The sequence below is a fragment of the Phyllostomus hastatus genome, unplaced genomic scaffold, assembly GCF_019186645.2.
Source record: "Phyllostomus hastatus isolate PE091 unplaced genomic scaffold, TTU_PhHast_1.1 phas_scaffold_78, whole genome shotgun sequence".
Classification (NCBI taxonomy): domain Eukaryota; kingdom Metazoa; phylum Chordata; class Mammalia; order Chiroptera; family Phyllostomidae; genus Phyllostomus; species Phyllostomus hastatus.
This window is the reverse complement of record NW_025334041.1, coordinates 20071811-20089772: the sequence shown is the minus strand read 5'-3', so window position 1 is coordinate 20089772 and position 17962 is coordinate 20071811. Positions and strand designations below refer to the sequence as shown.

At 34.5% G+C, this 17962-nt stretch overlaps 1 protein-coding gene across 1 annotated transcript in view; it reads right to left on the bottom strand.

Moving 5' to 3' along the window:
* The window catches only part of CRPPA (CDP-L-ribitol pyrophosphorylase A), a 200413-nt gene that overhangs the window by 11799 nt on the left and 170652 nt on the right, over nt 1-17962 (bottom strand). The gene's annotated exons all lie outside the window — the stretch shown is intronic.

The following is a 17962-nucleotide window of genomic DNA, read 5'->3' as shown; positions in this document are numbered from 1 at the left end:
CTATGTAGTTCCCCGTCTACCAAGGAATGGGAGGTAAGTATGAGGGACATTGTCTCATCAGGGGGATAAAGGCAGATGATGAGGTGGTGCTCTCTTAGGTGAGGGAAAAGCTGCAGACCAGGTGTCGGCGGGTAATGGGTGCTATTCTGCAACACATGGGAAATGCTAAAGGGGCAGGAAGATGATCCAGAGGAGTTTCTTCTTGAGTGGACGGCTCAGGTGTTAGTAAAAAAAATGATACTGTCTCTTGAAACAGAAAGACTGGTTATATAGTTCCCATAAAATATAGTTTCAAACTTTTAATTATAAACTTAATGCAAAGAAAGAATTAAAATGAGCAATTCAAACATCTCTTTCTGGCAGTAATATGTGTGTGTGTGTGTGTGTGTGTGTGAGAGAGAGAGAGAGAGAGAGAGAGAGAGAGAGAGAGAGAGAGAGAGAGAGAGAGAGAGAGAATGGGGAAGAAGATTACTCTGAGAATACTTTTGAGCCCAGAAAAAGAAAAAAAGATGTCTGATGAATGACTGTTAAACTCTCCAATGTTGGTTAAATGGCTGAGTATCCAAAGTCTTAATCTCAGAATCCCATAGAAAAGTGTTTATTATTAAATTAAAAGCTCTACTTCCTTCCAAGAAGGAGGCTTTGAATTGTAACCTACAAAAAAAAAAGTTCTATCCTAACCAGACCGGTGCTCATCAGTCTTAACTAGGAAGAGACTGGCCTGGCAAAACATCCCCCCAGAACTGAGTGCAGAGAGAGGCTCTTTTCATGGAGATGGTCACAGATTTAAAAGATTACCTATGGTGCTTTTTCCCCCTTGGCATGAAAAAGTATGGTAACTGGTATATTCACATAGTCTTAAAGTAGCTCCCCACAAGATATTTATTAATTATAAAGGGAAAATAATACATTTTCAGTGGCTAAACCTGGCAGTCACCACCTCACCTAAGGACCATAATTAATATCAGCAGTGGTGGGACGCATGGACACCCAGTAACCCCTGATATAACGCACTGAGAAGAATACAAAGTTATTTCTTTGGTGTTCTTGCCAAGAATGCCTAGTCTGGATTTATTCATCAGAAAATATCAAACAAACTTAAATTGAGAGACGCCGCACAATATAGCAGGCTGACATTTAGCAAAAGTGCAAGGTCATCGAGGCAGACTGATGAAGTGTCCCAGATTAAGTAAGACTAAAAACAGATGACAACAAAATGTAGCCTGTATTCCAGGATGGGATCCTCGACCAGAAAAAAAGATAATAGTAGGAAAGCTGACAAAATGTAAGAAGATTTGTAGATTAGATAATAGGTTGTATCCATGTTAATTTCCTGGCTTTGATACTGTGAGGATGTGCGATTTAAAATTAGGAATTCTGGATCAAGAGGACACAGGAATTATTTGTACTATTTTCGAATTTCACATTTTATACAAAATCAAGAAAATATATACCAAATAAATCATCATTGATTTTAAGTTAATAAGAAATGAAAAAGTAAATATGCATGTAAAATTCAACAATCAGCAGGAGTATGAAACAGAATTATGCCTGACACAATCACCAGGAGAAAAAGTAAAGAAAATGTAACACACACTATGAAGTAAATTCTACTACTCAGAAACTTAAACCAAGAGAGATTCCCATAACCTGCCCAAAGTCACATAGATAGTGAATGAAAAAAATCAGACTTGAAACCCAAATCACAATCAATAGAGTCCAAGCATTTAACATTAAGGACATTCTTATCTCAGAAAACATGCTTTTGAAGGACTGTTTAAAGTTTACATCCATTCATTTTTTTTTGCTTAGTTTAATAGCAGATTTAAAAATATAATCCCTGTTGGGATGCTTACATGACTCAGCAGCAGGAAACTGGCTGTGGGGTCTAACTCACGTTCACACTTCCATGGAGTGCGTATGCTGTCTCCGGAACTGCATCAAAACGACCAATTTATGTTCTATGCCATGAATAGATGGGTGAGAGAACTACATCTCTTGGGTCAATAATAATAAAATCTCTATTTGTAAATAATTGGAACGCTGATGCTTGAATTTGTAACATCCAGGCAAAAGGTAAAAGCAAGCGTTTTTCAGTGACTATTGGTGAAAAAAATTAAAAATGGAGTTCTGTAAAACAGATGTAGGGAACATAACATAAATATTTATTGAGTCAAAATGTCATCTTTCTCTTATAGTTTATGTCGTCACACATATACATTGCAAAGGTAAGCAGGAAGCCTTGTCAGTTTCAGGAACTGTCACGCCCTAAAATGGTAAGTCATAGGGAACAACAAATACTGGAGTCAAGTTGCTAAAGCAAAGGCAAAAATAAAAATTTAAACCAAAACATACATTGATTTGACTGTCACGGTTGGGTGGGTTTGGCATGATCTCTGGCAGGATCTGGTTTATATTGAGAAATGATGAACGTTTGCTTTCTCTGCTGACATGTTTTCAGTGAGGTGTAGAACATAGGAAAGGCTAGGCAACATTTTAATTATTGCTTCAGCATTATAATAAACTGAAAAGATCAGGGGAGAGCACAAATAAGCGGCACATTGGAAACCTCCTGTGGCACACTGGAAAACTTACAAAGGAAACACCAGCATGTTTTCCATTCACCCAGCCTACAGCGTAATTCTCGTTTCCTGGATATACTAATTTCATAAAGAATAATTTAAGTGTTATATAGAACACACACAATCAAAAGGAAAATAGGGCTACAAAATCTTTCTTCATTTTAATTGTTTGTTCATTCTGATTGAGATTGGAAGGCTTTTAAAAGGCAAATAAATGCCTGATGGCTATGAAATAATTAAAATACTAACAAAAAGGAGGAGGAATTACAAAAAAAAATGTGTGTCTTGATTATACACATATCCAATGAATAGAACTAGAGACACTAGGGGATACTAAACACTGAATCACAAAAGCAAAAAAAATTGATAATTTTTATAGGAATTGTTAAATACAAGACATTTAAAAGTAAACCTGAGTTCAATGATAGGAAGTTCTTACAGGTAATTACATACATCGTTCTTATGAAAAAGCAGAGCCCTCTTGTAGAATGAAATCTTTATTGCCAGGACTTGAACTGTGAAAGGAAAACGTGTACTGAGACGTCTAGCCTGCTCAGATTCGTTCTGTTCGAATTTCAGTTCTTCACTCAGAAATACGTTCCCATCACTGTACAAGACAAAAACAAAACAAAAACACACACTCACAGAGATTGCCTCCACAGACTAGAGAGTCTTCTGGATGTTACACTTCTCATTTCTAGAAACACGCCTTGTGAAGTTAAGGAGAAGAAAGTGGGGCGGGGGTGTGATCATCATGGAAGAAGCCGTTGGGTTTGTCCTTCATGTTCTCCATAACCAATGCTGTAATTAATGCCTGATTCACAGTAATTATTTCCACTCTGAGGTAACAATGCCTTGTATATCCCTTTTTGACATTTACCTTTCTACCTTGAACTGATTATTTGGTGGACAGAAGAAATAAAGTGGTTGTTTTACAAAGGAAACAAAACAGGTTTGTTTAAGCAAATGGTAAAAATTCCTTGCTCTCAAGTATTCCATTTTAGATAGGGGATTTTCAGAGAACACAGGACAGTGAGACAGTTTTTACTATCTCATAACATTAATTTGGTTGCTTATGATAGGGCTTATTAATCCAAAAAAAGAAGTTATAGAAAGAATGTAAATATAAATGATAAATGCTATATTTTAATTTAAACACTCCAAGGCATGACAATAAGCTTCTAAGTACTTCTTCTTCTTCTCTTCATAACAAAATAATTAGTAGTCATTTCCTGCAGCCTGATATGTTACTAATTTCTGGGGCACATAAAACAGCAAAAAATCAGCTTAAGTTATAGCAGATGAATATTGAATACAGATGAACCATATGGAACTCAAATTTCAGATAAGTCCAAAGGCAAACTATGTCATATTCAGGAGGAGCTATCTTGTTTGTCAAGAAACGACATTCAGAAACTCCAGTAACTTAGGGCTAGCAACATCCACTTTCACATCAACCACAAGAGACCAAGGATATTTTTTAAAAATAACTTTTATATTATAGGTCTTAGCAAAGGATCACCCACCATGCTAGGCCACCCAATAAATATCACGTGGTGGTGATCATGGACTCTACACTAGGGGTTGTATGCCAAATTGTGTAGTGCTTAAGAGACATGGGAACAAGTCACTGAGCCACAGTAAACTCGATGGATATTCATGGATTGGAGATTTCAAAAGGATAGTAAATTTGGGGAGTTTTAACTCTTTTATTTATAATTCTCCACAATTTAGAAAAAATAACTTGACAAATTGAGGGAAGAATATGTAAAGGTTCTCCAGCATCAAAAAAAATGACAAAATAAGATTTTAATAAAACAAATATAAACAAAATAAAACATAAATAAACTTGACTTAATAAACACGCTGATTTTAAACTGATAATCACCTCTTTTCAAGAGCTACTCAGAAAATGAATACCTGAAATGGCATTTAAAATATAAACTCTTTTTATCCTGCTATTATACTGCTTTCTTTTATGAATTATATTAGTTTTTTGTTGGATTCTTTTAGATTTCACTTTTGGGTCATTATCCAAAGAACATGAACACACTAATTTGAAAAGATATGTGCACCCCTATATTCACTGCAGCACTATTTACAATAGCCAAAGTATGGAAGCAATCTAGCTGCCTATTGATAGATGAATGGATAACAAAGACGTGATACACACATATATACAATGGAATATTGCGCAGCAATAAAAAAGAATGAAGTTTTATCATGAATACACTTAGAGGGTACTATGCTAAATAAAATAAGCCCAACAGAAAAAGATAAGTATCATACGGTTTCATGTCTATGTGGAATCTAGAAAGCAAAACAAACAAAATAAAATAAAGCAGACTCATCAAAAACAGATACCAAAGGGATGGTTGCCAGAGGGGCAGGGGGATAGAGAGATAGGTGATAAAGGTGAAGGGAAATATAGCATTATTAAATAGGCAATAATAGTGTCATGTTTGCATGGTGACATGATTACTAGACATAGTGGGATGATTGCATTGTAAGGTATAAAAATGTCAAATCACTAGACTATATACCTGAAATCAACATAATACAATATATTGTATACCAACTAAAATAAAAATATAATTTCTTATTTTCAATGTTGGATAGGGTGAGAATGTGCAAAGTAACAGTGGTTCCTCTTTTGAAAATAAAACTAAAACATAACCTATTAAAGCTGTGAATAAACATAAAAGAATTCTTATCACCTTAAACATAGTAGCTGTTTAATTTTTCTCAAGATATAAAATGGTCCCAAGCATACCCTCCAGCATTTACCCTAGAGCCAGCTTTGTAATGTACGATTCATCCAAAAATAGCTCATTTCTTTTATGCAACCCAGTAGAATAATTTAGAAGCTCATTAAAATTATACTCATTGAATCAACTAGAGAGTAATCATCATATATTTGAAAATAATGTGAGGAAGATAATAGTGAAGGCAGCATGAGCTTTCAAGGATGGGATTACAAGAAATGATGATGGTGAATTCTTAGGAACCATTATAATGGCGAGAGAATTATAATGGTGAACTCTTAGGAACATCCCCTACCCAAATGTTATAAATTCTAAGAACATCTTTAAAGAAGAAATCAATCTACTACTTTTTAATTGTATGAATTAGGTTGTCTAATGAATGATGGCTTGAGAATATAACAGAAGAACAAAAATTTATTTTTGAAGGATACCTTATTTTAATAAATCTTTGCAAATGTGTACTGGTGGTGATAGTGGGATTAAATGCACTCTGGAAGTACACACATGGACACACAAATACACTAGGAAGGAAAGGAGAATGTACCAGACTGGAAATATATAGCATAGAGCACAACATGCACAAGGTAAGGCTCTGCAGAAGATAATTCTGGGTTGACTCAAACTGAGGGTGAACAGATTCCAGGAGCAGAAAAAGACCCTGAGCCAATATTCAGGGTAAGTTTTCATTAACTATATTCTGAGTCAATGGGATGGCCCATCCCTCATTCCCTACCTGCATTAAAGAACTGGCAATAAAGATGTTTACCCACAGTCTAAAGAAGATCGTGTGGGTGCTGGGTGCAAGGAAATAACAATGCTTCAGGTTCTTAGGAAATTCCAGAGAGAAAAATGGTCCTTTATGAAGGTAACAAGCTATCAGAAGTAAATGGCATGTATATAGTAATAATAATGTAAACCCTTAATGTTGTGTTAACTAGAAGTTGTAGTAATATGCATGTGATGTTCTTTCACCATAATGCACTGTGGGAAAAAAAGAGTTTACACTAGGATTTCAAGCTGGTTTCAACATATAAAAATCTATTGTGATTTAACACATTATGAAAATAAAGAAAAAACAGAATAGGAATGCTTAATTAGATGCCAAAAAGCATTTAGTACTATACAACATCTATCCCTTACTAAGAAAGACAAAAAGAAATAAAGGAAAAGTGGGGAAAAGAATCAGTTTTATTATTTTAAGAATTTCCCTTAAAGTTAGAGAAAGCACAAAGAGAATCACTAGTGAAAGTATCATTGTACTGGGTTGCTTAGACAATGTAACAAGACAAGAAAAGTAAATTAGAGGGTTAAATATTACAAAGACATAATCCATTCTCCCTTTTAAATATAAAAAGTAATCATTTGAAAATATGAAAGAACTATGAACACAGTTGAGTAAGTGATTATGTACAAGATCAAGGGCATATAATAATGTGGCCTTTCTTATGTAATAGTATTAACCAATTAAAAATTTAATATTTTAGAGATCCCACTTGCAAAATTTTGTAGCTCTCAAAACACTGGCAATACCAATTACAAAATGTGATGAAAAAGAAAATAATTGCAATAGCAAAAACAAACAAAGCCCATAAAAGGGTCATAAGTAAGTCTTGAAAATACCAGGCAAACCACTGATATTTCCAGATTAAAATGGCTAGTCAACAATAAAAACTAGTAATTGCAACTTAAAATAAGTAATTTGACTCCACATTTTCAGGATGTTCAAACAGAATAAGTCACAAATAACTACTATAATGTTAAATGTTACTCATCCAGTAGTTTCCCAGCTAACATTATTAGTCTTAACTTGCATTTACTTTTGTTGACTAACAAAACAATCAAATATCATGTTAAATTTGGCCAAGATTTCAGTTAAAAGAATAATAAATTCATGCAGCTTTTTGAAGCTACCATACTCTTTAACTACAGCAACAAATAAATCAGGCTGCTCTTAGGTGTCATGTGGAGAAAAAGTAAAGAAGCATTCTTCTAAGTTTGTCAAAATTCATCTCAACTCCCTAAACAATGCAAGTGACCAAGAATGCCACTTTCTTTTCTTTTCCCAAAATGATATATAAAACTTTAAGAAAGCAATTCCATGGTTAGGGGAATTAGAGGGGCATTTAAATTGGAAATCTGCTAATTTGGTTAGAGCTAATCTGTGACTTTCACACAAGCAGTAAAACAGGGAGAAAGAAGAAAAAGGGGGTTTCTGAAGTAGGGAAGAGAAATAATAGGCAAATCAGGCCAAAGGAATAACTCGACAAGAAAGCTAGATTTCGGCCAAAACATAAAACATAGGAGTTCTTAGTGATAGAAAGGAAAAAAATAGTCAAAAAAAGGAAAAACAATGAAAGAAAAATAATCCATACCAGTTTCCAAAATGTAAAACAGAAGGAAAAATCAGGCCCAAGTAACATACCACCTTAGTAGGATTCTCTAATGGACAGAATTAAGGAAAAGCCAAATATGTTGCATGTATACAGATTATGATAGTCATAGAAGTAAAGTTAACCAATCAAAAGCAACGAAATTCATGGCTACAAGGTGCATGAATTTTTTAATTAACTAAATTACTTTTAAATAAACTTGAGAAAAGATATTGAAATCATACCTAGTGGTCAGTTAATAAATCTTAGTTTAGTCCTACCTTTTAAACTTAGGGTATTAGAATGTAAAACTGTATATTTTTACTGGATTGTTAAGGCTTATCAGTTACTCAGCTGAGAACTTGAAGTGTCTTTTTGATACAGAATATCATAATGCATTAATTTGTCACGTGACAAAACTCCATGTAAAAATGAATGAATGAACGCCATTCTATTTCCTTTGACTCTTAATTTCTCTTATTTTACAAAACAACAATGAATGGCTGAATAAAACTGGTAGTTCAGAGATATTACAGAGTCTGTTAACAGATAAAGACAACATCTTTTGATCAATAATTGAATAAATGAACCCACAGCTGAATAGCTGAAACTATGTTTATATTCTTTGAATTCTAATGATATCTAACTCTTCTTCTTCAGGTTTAGTGGTTAATAAAGATCAGTCAATATATGAAAAAGCTATAACTAGGAATAAGATGAGTAAAAAGGAGAAGAGTATAGAGATAGTTGTGAGCAATCTATAAACATAAGAAAATAATTATTTTTACTTCATGATTAAATACATAATATACAAATTATTTTCAGTCTTATAGTACAGTTGTAAACAAGAAACACTGGTATATATTGCTTTAATTATTGTAGCTAAGCCATAAGAGTAAAAGCATAAAAGGAAAAGATTCAAAGTTTTAGCAATCCATCCAATTTTAATTAGTACTGCAAAACCCACTATTTTTTAGGGGCAAATGACATTGATCCCTCTTGCCACATAACACATTATGCTTCTCCCTAATGATGTTCCTCCTTTATCTGTCCCATCAGCCTATTTTCAGCCCTTTGAATTTGTTCTCTTCTATCTCCATATAAAAAGGCGCTTCCTTTCTTTAGAATGCATTCTCTTTCATCTTTACTTTCCTTCAGATAATCGCTTGGTGGGAAAAGTTTCTTTTCATTTTCATTCCTCTTGCTCAAGAAACTGTTTCTTAACATCCCTGCTACGGTCAAATCCATCCATTTTAAGCTCTCATTTGTGTTTCTCCTTTGTCTCTGTTCCAGTTTTTTTCCCAATTCATTTTATTTTTATCATTTTTGTTGTTATTCAATTACAGTTGTCTCCATTTTTCCCCTTTGCCCTCCTCCACCCACCCCACCCTGCTCCCACAGTCAATTTCCACACTGTTGCAATTTTCTATTTATTAGTGTAATTCTGTCCTGACCTGAAGCTCCACGTTGTGACATCAGATACCACATAACCTTGTCTGGCTATTCTCATCACTGCAAACCAATGTCTGCTGTGATGCACAAGCTGGAGTAGGTGCCTGTGCACACGTTTACAGGGAATTATATGTCTTAAATGAATAAACGTATAAAGGATAATTTAGGTTTCTGGCATTACTTGTTGATGAATTTCTGCAAGTTGTTCAGCTTGTTACTTTTTCCCTTTTCCTATTCTAAGCTTCCATTTCATCTCCCTCCCACCCTTTCCCATTCCTCCTTGATGTCTAGTTCCAGTGACCGGGAAGAACGTTCCTGTTTCAGGGGTCCAATCCTTGTGGAATATCACCATTCTAACACTCAGGGCCCATTCTTTCCTGGTTGATGACCCAGCTTCACATAAGACTTGGAACAAAAACGCAACTGTGCACATCAAATAAATAACCACTGAACTTTAAAAGAAATGTTTTCCACATTCTATCTTAGAGATTCTCAGATTCCACGCATAGCATCCCTCCCACACTCCCCAGAAAATCAGTTGTCCTAATCAAACTCCTGATAGGAGTTACGTGCAATAAAAATACAATAGTGAACTCACTATAATGTTAAAAATAGTAGATATGCTATGATTTTATTTACTGAAAATAGATGATAACCTATTTTAAAAACAAAATATTTATTTTTCTTTAATGCTATATATTAGATATTTTCCTGTCAAGAAGCAGCAAGAAGAAGGGAAGGGGTCCCTTTAAATAAAGACTCCTGAAGATTTTCAGTTACGTCATGGAGTCCACCCCACACTGCATGGAGAGCTGGGAGGTGATATTGGTCTCCCAAATAAAATTGGGGTTCTGAGGTGAGCAGGAGAGGGGCTGTTAGTAGGCTCGGTCTTGCATATTTTATGTAACCCTTACAACAGAGTTAAACAAGTTAAGAAAAAAATTCCATTACTGCAAATCCTTCCTTCTACCCTGCACTCTCCATCCCCAAATGGAGGAATGGATTTCCAAAGGGCAAGGGTCCACTTCCAACACCGCCTCCAGCCCCCGTCCTGCCAAGCTGCAATGACGGGGAAGCTCCCTGGAGCCTCCTTTTCCCCTGTCGTACACGGCCGAGGAGCACGCCGATTCGTGGGAATACGAGATGAATCTCTATGTCTTATTTTCAAAATTAGGTCCAAACAGAACAACATCTGGAAAATATCCCTAGAAGTTTGAGATTCAAAGATGAAGAGGTTCCCTATTTTCAGAATGAAATATATTTCCAATTTTGGGGTCTTTTAATTCATTTCAGTGAATTTTCAGAGAAAAGATGTATGTATTTATCTACTCAGCCCTTGTACTCTATAAATCTTCTTCCCAGGCTAAGAATCTGCCTTCTGACTAGCTGGTTTCCAGAACCATTGTTGATGACTTGGCCATTCTATTCCATTCATGCTTCCTAAATACCCATCGTGTATATGCACAGTGCTATATAAGGAACTATGAGGTGTACAGAAGTGTATTAATGGGAAGTTCCTGTCATAAAGAGGTTTATAATCTCTAAAGTTTTTTATGGTGAAACATATACCAAAAAGTTAAAGAATACTACAAATGTTAGCATGGTAATATCCTCTGATAATGCCTCAAAAGCTGCTCAGGAAACAAGTAGAAAGTCAAGGAGACTGAAGCTGAAGCATCTCATTCTGCTCCTCCAGGAGATAACACTCCACTTTTATCTGTTTTATATAAAAGGGAATTCACTCCATATTAAATTTTTTTTCAAAATGGATGACACTGATAGAATTTTTAAAAAGTGATAATGACAGAGATGAGGAAATAAGTGATTAATAAGTAACATACAGATAATGAGAAAATCATTGGAAGAATTCTCTCTTACAATGTTCAGCTGATCCTTCCAAACTTGAGCTGGAAGTTCAGAAATATGGAGAACAGAATTCCCTGGCACCATGGAAGGGGGAGGCTGTAAAGACTCTGGAAACTTGAAATGCGTGATGTCTCCGATGACCATGAGGACCACACCCTCACAAAAGCAACAGAAGACCCCATAGCAAAGGTGTTCAATATGCTGGTTGTCCAAGTGTGAAACAAGGGTAGAGAATTTAGACTATATACTCAAGATAATACCCCTGAAGATGCCTCATTAGGTGATTTATGCCTCAAAAGTAGCATTTTTTTAAACAATCATCTGAAAGAAAAATGATCAAAGAGGGATTCAGGCAGAGGGGCCCGCCCTTAGTATATTGTCACTTTGGGTTGGATAATTATAATTGGGGACTGTCTTATGCTTTATACAGTGTTTATCATCATCCATAGCTTTTAATTACTAGATGCCCACAGCATCACACCCTCAGTTTCGATGATCTCCAAATATTGCCCAATGTTCCCTGGGGCTTTGCCTCTGGTTGAGAACCACTGGTTAAGAGGTAGGGGGAGTAATTATTTTTAGATACAAAATGAGAGAGACCTTGACTAAAGTAATGAAGACAAGGTCTGTATAAGCCTTGAAGACATAAAGAAGAAAACATGTACAGAATTCTCATATTGATTCAAGTTTCTAGTCTTTGTTACATGAAAATACCCCTCACAAAAGAGACATTAGAGAAAAAAGTATATGTTTTAATAAAGTGAAGGAAGGGGTGAAAAAGAGATATTGAGGGATGGTTTCTTCAAACAAAACCTAAGTCTACAGAGAAGAATAGTCAATAACTTCAAGAACCTTTTCTTAAATTTTAACAGGTAAAAATAGAAATAGAAGTGACACAAAAATGGTCTGAGAATATAGCCAATCCTGATATTTTTAAACTTGTAAATTATGACAATTGCAAACAGACAATATACAAATTTACCTCTCAGAATATTAGCAATTTTCCTAAAAGTTGTGCAAAATTAAACCTAATCATAGAGCAAAGGTATTGAGGAGAAGTTCCATATTTAAGTGACTACTACATCAACCTTTTCTGAAAAGCAAAGAATAATTTTGTAGTATCATCACTGACTGATATGACTGCTTTGGAGCCTGGTGTTTTTTACTGCATTTCCCTAAAAATGGAACACACCATTAAAACAGTAAATAAGTAACTAGGTGTCCTCGGTCAAGCTCTCAAAACCATTTTATTCCAATATACTTAAGCAAAGATGGAGAACTCTCTGCCCTTTGAAGATCATGTTTTTATCATTATGGTTGGGTGTTCTTGGAAATGCTCACAACAAAATAGAAAATCTGTAAAAGGATGTTTTAAACAGGCATAATTTCAAATGCACAGCCATAAGGTTTTAATAAATTTAAACAAGTATAGTGTCAAGCAAAAGGTTAATACATACCTCTGTGAAGACCTCTGTGTGACTGGTCCTTGCGTATTTATTTTGTGGTTAGGTAAGACTTTATTACATAAACTCTATATTGAGCTTTATGTCTTGTAATTATGTTAAGTGTTATTTGCAAAAGTTCCTTCAACTTCTTTGAATCTAGCTTCCTCAGCTGGCAGCAATTACAGATTCAAAGACCACCAGAAAAAACTCCTCAGCCCCTTTCGGGATCCACAGCTTATTATGAACTCTTAAGCAAGGGTCCAGGAACATTACATCCAGAGAGTACACAAGGCCAGAGGGAAGGTTATTTTTTTCCATTAAGAAAAAAAAAATCTTGCTCATAAATGATTCAAAAGCCAAAAGAGAAATGATAACTCTACCGACATAATGCAACTTGATCTGAAATCAGAGCCACCCTATGCAGGGTTTTGAACTTTGAAAGTAACAGCTCACACAGATTACTGACTACTTCTCGCCCAGTCTGTACATTCATCTAACAAAGCAATTTCCATATGAGCAACCGCAAACATTTCTGGCTTCAGTTGTTAATCTCCCATGAAACACTCTTTCCATACTATTTTTAACTTATATATGGTAATGATTATCTGTTTATCTCTGAAGCATGACAACCCTTGCGGTGCCCTTTATAATGTATTTATACCATTTTCCCCTCCATGTCCTTGGCAGATGGAAGTGTTCACATCTTCCTCCCAGGAAGAAAAGTTGAGAAACACATTGCCTTTCTTTCAAAACTGGCTCCTCTTTGTCTCCCAAATTCTCACACTATTAGGTCCGCTTCGCAATAGATTTTCAAGTTCAACATCTTAGATTAAAAAATGCAGTTGTATGATACTTGAAGTTAATTAATGTTGAAAAGCAGATTAAATGTCAAATGAAGTTCATAATACACCTTGACTATGTATCTATAAAATTAAGTATTAAATATTTTACTATAAATTAGAACTTGAACTTAAAAAGCATAGGAATCCTTTCAAGATGTTTACAGATATGAATTAATATTTCTTATACATATTTTACCAACTGTTTTAAATTAACTCATTTAATATTCTTAATATCCATATGATATGAATATTCTTTTATCTTCACAGATGAGAAAAATAAACTTCAGAAAAATTAAGTATCTCATCCTTGTTTACAGACCAAATAAGTGATGGTCATGGGTATTAGATCCAGTTCCATCTAAATTTCAAAGATAAATTTTTCTATGATTCTATGCTCTATCCTTTCCAAAGTTCAAGGAGAGCCCAATTACCAACCGGACAGACTTCAAATATGTAAAACCTGAAACAGAATTACAAATTAATGCTAATAATTGCTATACTACACATGGTCTTTAATCTTAAGGAACTCACAGTTTAGGGTAGGAGACAAACATTTTTATTTCAACAGTGTCTTTTCGAGCTTTGTCTGTTGCATCGAATACGTGGAACATCAACAAGATACAGACAAGGTTTCACGGAGGAAAACAGATATCCATTGTTTATTGGGGTGGAGTGAGAGGAGGGTAGCAGGAAGATACAGAACATGCATATAATTATATCAAGATTCCATATATAAAATAGAAGTATATTATGTAATACAATTGCATTAATTATATTAAATATTACATAAATAATATATAGTTATAGTAATTAATATTAATCTTAATAATATAGGTATTATATAAATACATATACACATATGTATAGATGGACAGATAGGTCTTCTCACTATCCCAGCACTTACTCCAACCCAGTTAACAATGGATAACTACTTTCTTCCATGAAACTTCTCTGAGGTGAAGCATTGATGATCCATGTATTTTATAAGCACATATAAATATATTTACACACACATATGTATATGATATATCTATGCATTATATACATTAACATATGTATTTACATATATTAGTTTTAAATTTCTGTCTAGATTACAATCTCTAAATGTCTTCCCTGTATCCGACAGTTCTGAGTTCTATCATTTGAGCCAAGTTTGAATTCACTAAGATTAGTCCTTGAAACAGTCTATTACAGAAAATAAGACATAACTTCAGAAAGGAGAACCGACAGGTTCACTCTAGTGATCTGCACTGTGACCTTTCTGATGTGGTTCACCATGGATGGGAAAGGAGTGGAATGGGTGGATGAAAAGTGACTTCTGCTCTTTATTAGGTACACTTTTATATTTTTTAAATTGTTTCATAAAAAACATGGGTTCATGTATGAATTTTTATAATGATAACAAGACCAAAGACATATTGGAATTCAAAATTAAATACTCAAAAGAAAGTTGAATTTAGACACAGCTATATAAAATTTCCCTTTATTGGCATATGATTGAAAACACTATGTAATATTTAAGTTTAATTTTCCTTCATCTTAATCCAACAAGAGGTTAATTTTCCCTTCAACTTTGACTGACACTATACATGAGTTTTTCATTAGAATGTCTACTGCTTTGGAGATTCTATTTTTTCATAAGCACTTCATACAGAAAAACAACTTGACAATAAACCTAATAAATAATTCTGAACCAGATTAAAGTTAGCTATGACCTTTGTTTTTCCATTACCACATTGCCTGCAGTATAGAAACAACCCATGATGAATTATATAGTGCATGCTTACAATTACTATCTTGCAAAAATATGAACATTTAGTGCTAATTATTAATGCTTCATTAAAACTTTAGAAAAATATCCTATAGGAAAAATATTGCGCAACATAAGCTTTATTCATTTTTGAAGGGACAAAAATAGGTAACGTAAATATTAAAACAACAATAAAAACAACATCCTGTAAAAATAAGCCAAGTCAATAGAATGTACAGTATGTCAACCATTCATATTCATCTGACATATTAATCTAACTGAACCCTTTGCAGCTGGAGATATTTATATGAAAACAAGATCATCATTTCTAGAGAGTGTCTGCTGTTGACTCAACACCGCTGGTAACAACTCAGGTAGGACAAGCTCCTTACAGCTAAATATCTATAATTTCTCAAGAAAATAAATAGGCTATTAGAGGGTAGAATTGAATAAGATACTATATCTTGAGGCAAGGGGGGATGGATTTTCAAAAAACTATTCATCGAGAAAGTTTTTGAATCATTCTTCTTTTGAATCAAGAGCTTTTATGAGGTAGTCAGAGGGTATCTGAATTATACTGCAAGTTCACATTTACCTGTATGAACCTGTATTTCACGCTTTATCTGACATCAGTGAGGTGTGTGAGCTTATTCTAACTGTAATCCTACACAAGCTGAGAAACATAAACATGAGGAAAACTAACTTCATAAACCTAACATGCTTTTCTAGTTATATGAAAAAGTCTACATATTATAAAACCATTTTTTTAAAAATACAGATTCTTCTTTAAAATTGTCACAGACTTTGACAAATGGTAGAAAGTTAGAATCATTAGTTAAAACATGTACTAAACATCTGAAAAGACCTATTTACTCTCTCTGTGAGAGACTCACATCACATGAGGAAGTCAGAAGGCCATTAACTGGAGCGAGGCAGTGAGGAGTACTGGAGAGAATGCAGGATGAGGAGAGGGGCTGTCTAAATCACAGATCTACGGAAGAACACTGGTACCCTGGGTATCTCAGTAAGCTCCTCCATTCCTCATTTTCTCTCTCATCTGCAAAACTGAGAGAAGAAAGCCTGTCCAACCCTGAATGTGCCCTATCCACACCAATATTTTTCAAAGGTTTAAATGTGAGTTTTGATAAATTCCTGAGAAAACAACGTTTTATGAAGTCACCACAGTTTTTTAATCACTGATTCTCTTCATGCTACTGGGAAAAAACATTAAAATACTTTATATCATTAGTTTTTTCTGAATAATAGTATTAATATTAAAACAAAACAGAAATGTGATACAGAAATCAGATAATTTTGCTTTCCTTTGCAACTTTATAGACTACACTTGCCTTCAAATCCCTGGCATCTAGCATATAGTTGACAGTTAACAAAAATTGACCAATAAAAGAAATAAAGAATGTAAAATTTATCTCGTGTGTTACCCATACTGGAATCTGCTATATGGCTTAAGAGTTCCTATAACTTAAACATTCCCAACTTAGATACTTGGCATAATTCTCTATTTTTGGAATTCTAAGACCAACCATATACAGTTGCCTTGTTTTTACAGAGCAGAGACCTTGCTGCAAAATCAGGGACGTTGCATGGTTAACTGATTCAGGCTGGTTGGCCACACTTCCCACAGACAATTCAATTTGAGAATATTATTACAATTTTGGCATCAATAAAATTGTTTGTAAAAAAAAATCAAGGAAAACTATTGCTCTTGAAAAAAGTATACCTCAAGGAATACCATACCAAAAAAAGAAAAAGAAAATATAAGTACTATGTGTATGTTTTTCATCAATTGATTATATGACTGGCTTGTACATATCTTACCTGTATTCATATAAGTTACTACGCAAAGACATAGAAAGCAAGCTATAAAGTTGAACGGCCTCAGTCTGAGAACCAGGCTGGAAGCGCAGCAGAGACACTTTTCTCCCTGGCCCCTCACTCGCCAGCCACGGAAGCCCCAGAAGTGACCTGTCAAATCTTTCTCTAGAGCACAGTTTGAAAACCACAGTCTTAGATGATCTTTTTTATCTCGACCTTGTAATCTAATTCACAGGGAAACTTTTATAAGATTTGACGATTTCCCAGCATCTCCTGTATATCTGTTTCAATAATCCAGGATACATTGATTTCTAAATTTTTGTCATTTTTAACAAATAGAATTCTTTTTTTGTTGTTGTGTTTTACGTTTGGGGTTCAGAAACTGCTGAGAATCATTCAATTTTTTTAAACAACTATTTTTGAGCACCTAGTTTGCCTCAGGCACAGAAGACAGGCAGGAAACATTTTACCAGAAAGAGGAGTCAATGCACATTTTTCACGTTAATGCCTAAAGCTGGTAATGAACCTGAGGCTAAGACCTTTCCTTAGTTGGTCCACCCCACTTGTAGATACAATGTCCTATTTCCTGCACCTCCTCCCTCCATGTCAGTCGGGATCCTACGCCAGAAAACAGGTCAAAGCTACCTCCCGTTTTTGTAACTAACGTGTCATAGGAACAGAGGCATCCACTCATTTGCTGTTGGTCTTGACCGCTTCTGCATTATAACGGCACAGCTGAGTACCCAGAGCTGCTATCCCCTTTTAATAAGAGAAAGAAAACTATTTTACAACAACTTACAAAAATAAATAATTTTAACACATAGGCTTAAATTACACAATTTCTTAAATATTTAATCAACACTCGACATCTGAATTTTATGCAAAATACCAAGAACCAACATCTCTCTATTTTTCTTCTCTAATTTATGTAAATGAGTTTAAAAAATAAGTCCTAAATGAGCTAACAGCTGTACAGAACTTTTGATTTAGTTTTCTACAAAGACTAAAAAATCTAAAATATTCAACACAAGAGATTTAAGTGAACTATGTAAGTA